The sequence below is a fragment of the Priapulus caudatus genome, unplaced genomic scaffold (genome assembly GCF_000485595.1).
Source record: "Priapulus caudatus unplaced genomic scaffold, Priapulus_caudatus-5.0.1 Scaffold318, whole genome shotgun sequence".
NCBI classification, from domain to species: Eukaryota; Metazoa; Priapulida; class Priapulimorpha; order Priapulimorphida; family Priapulidae; genus Priapulus; species Priapulus caudatus.
Genome location: NW_014577379.1, coordinates 287484 through 290211, shown reverse-complemented (window position 1 = coordinate 290211; position 2728 = coordinate 287484). Strand labels below are relative to the sequence as shown.

General features: G+C 50.4%; 1 long non-coding RNA gene across 1 annotated transcript in view; it reads right to left on the bottom strand.

Moving 5' to 3' along the window:
* Positions 1 to 2245, bottom strand: part of LOC106808961 — a 6186-nt gene extending 3941 nt beyond the window's left edge. Inside the window, exon 1 of the long non-coding RNA XR_001393826.1 lies at positions 2105 to 2245. This is a non-coding gene — a long non-coding RNA (uncharacterized LOC106808961). The remainder of the gene's footprint in view (positions 1 to 2104) is intronic.
* Between the last annotated feature and the right edge of the window lie 483 nt (positions 2246 to 2728).

Sequence of the window (2728 nt, the reverse complement as noted above, 5' to 3'; positions counted from 1 at the left end):
GAGGGAGAGGGAGAGGGAGAGGGAGAGGGAGAGAGAGAGGGAGAGAGAGAAAGAGAGGACAGCAATACAGAGAGAGCGAGAGAGAGAGAGAGAGAGAGAGAAAGAGAGAGAGAGAAAGATACACAGATACAGACAGACAGACAGACAGAGAGAGATAGGGATACAGAGATACAAAGAGAAGAGATGAAGGCTGCTCACACTCACCTGGGTGGATGAGAATCCACCGAACGAGTTCTGCTGCTTGATGAGCCACTTCGTGATGGGCAGTCCACTGTTGAGGTCCCTCAGCCTGACGTAGGCGAGCAGTGCATAGGCTGTCATCACCACGTCCAGCGACGCTCCCCCGCCTCAGCCCCCACCGCCGCTGCCGCCGTGGCGCGACGACGATGCAGGGTCGCTCAGCACTCCTTCGTCCAGTACTTCATGCTTCCTGTGCACGTGTTAACCAGGTGGTTCATTACAGAAGATGAGGAAGTGAAGGAGAGAGGAAGGGATGACGAGAGGGAATTAAGGAAGAAATAGGGGAGAGAGCGAGCGATTGAGAGAGAGATAGAGAGAGAGAGAGAGTGAGAGTGATATATATATATAGAGAGAGAGAGCGCGCATGAGAGTGTGAGAGAGAGACAGACAGGATCAGCAGTCATTGCAAAAACAAAAGAGCAGCGTCTATGCGTACCTTTCTCGATGGCGAGGGCCTCCAGCTTGGAGAGTGCCTGCAGGTGTACATCGACGCGTTTTTGATGACGGCGAGCGAGTACGGGTCATCTGCGATGACGTCCAGCTGTGACACTTTGATGACGAGAGCGTAGGTGGTGACGGGGAGCGAGTATTACACACATGCATGCTTAATGATAAACACTTGACAGCCACACCGTACCAGGAATTCTACCGCACCGTGAACCGGCTGCCGCTAGCGGCAGAGGCCAAGCGAGATCGGCAAGGCGCGGGACCGACCTGGACAATCGATTTCCAGGGCGACTTTTGCTTTTGGGGTCGCCCCCGATATCATGTTTTCGGGGGCTCTTTTTGGCATTTCGGGGGCGAAATCGCCCGCCGCCCCCGTGTATTTTTTCCCCTGGAGTTAACACATCTGCATTGCCGGTTGCCAGGCAATAATTATGATTAGAATAGTGCCAGTTCACACCCATGCATGCGTAGTGGGCTGCCCCATGTTTTGCCTACCCATGCGAGCATTCAGGGTTCATTACAGTGTGCTAATACAAGGTGCTACTCAGGGTGCTAATACAGACTGCTTTAGAAAATAATATGATTTAAGGAGCGTAAACCTTCTTCAACAAACATTTGGCTTTGCAATTGAACTGTGCAACTGTAGCCTCACATCCACAATAGCAAAAGCAGTTCAGTCCTTTGTTAAGAGTCAACAAATCCATGTTTAACCCTCCTCTTGGGGGTCAAAGGGTTATCCGACACTTACTCTTTGCATGTCAGCGAAAAGTACATTTTATGGTCCTTTCAATAAAGCCATAAAAATGGTAGGTCACCGCAGAAACAAAAAAGTTTCTCAATCGCTCCGTCAGACCATGTCCTCAGAAAATGTCTAAAATCTGCCCTGTGCCCCATTGACCTTCGACCTCCAATTTCGGCACAGTGATGGCTTTTCATGATGCTATACATGACTATCACGAGCCTAGGTCGAGCCGTTTATATTTGTGCCGCAATTCTGCATTTCCTCCCTATACCTAAGTTAAGAAGGGAATGTTCCCCCTTCTTTTACACCTCTTGACCTTTGACCTTTGACCCTCAGCTTCGACATCCCAACTCGTTTTCGGATTACCCCCCCACGTCCCGACTTTCGAATCCGTACGTCGAGCCGTTTAGATTCATGCCCAACTGTTGACGGACGTACGGACGCACGGCCGGACGCACGGACGCACGCTCATGCGATTCTACAAGCTGCATCTGACTATGTCAGATGAGCTAACAAACCCATCCTCATCCAGCAAAGAAATCACACTCGTCATTTACCTTATTAAGTTATCATTACCATTAATTAACTTTATTAATCATTAATTATTCATCGATTAAACAATAATCATTTAATTCCAGCAGATTCCCTGTGTCCCAAGCCACCACTATAGCTAACCTCTGCCATCTGGTAGACGAGCACGTCATTACAGTCGACCTCGAATGACCTCGTGACATCATCGGCGATGGCGAAGATGACGTGATCCCGCCTAGCGGCAGAGAAGGCGAGGGAGGCAAACTGTGCGAGAGCCTGATGACAGTGTCCTGTAAACATCGAGAGAGAACCGTGGGCGGTTACCAAGTGTTATACGTGCACGATGAGTGAGGAAGAGGGAGAGAGATAGAGAGAAATATAGAAAGAACCGTGGGGGGTTACCACGTGTTATACGCGCACGATGAGTGAGGGAGAGGGAGAGAGAGAAGGGGGAAGGGGAAGAGATAAAGAGAAATATAGAGAGAACCGTGGGGGGTTACCACGTGTTATACGTGCACGATGAGTGAGGAAGAGGAAGAGAGAGAGGGGAACGGGGAGAGATAGAGAGAACCGTGGGGGGTTACCACGTGTTATACGTGCACGATGAGTGAGGAAGAGGAAGAGAGAGAGGGGAACGGGGAGAAATAGAGAGAGTGAGAGAAACGCGGGGGTTACCACGTCTCACATGCGCATAATGAGTGAGAGGGAGAGGGAGGGACGAGAGAGAGAGAGAGAGAGGAGGAAGAGGGAGAGGGAGAGGGAGAGGGA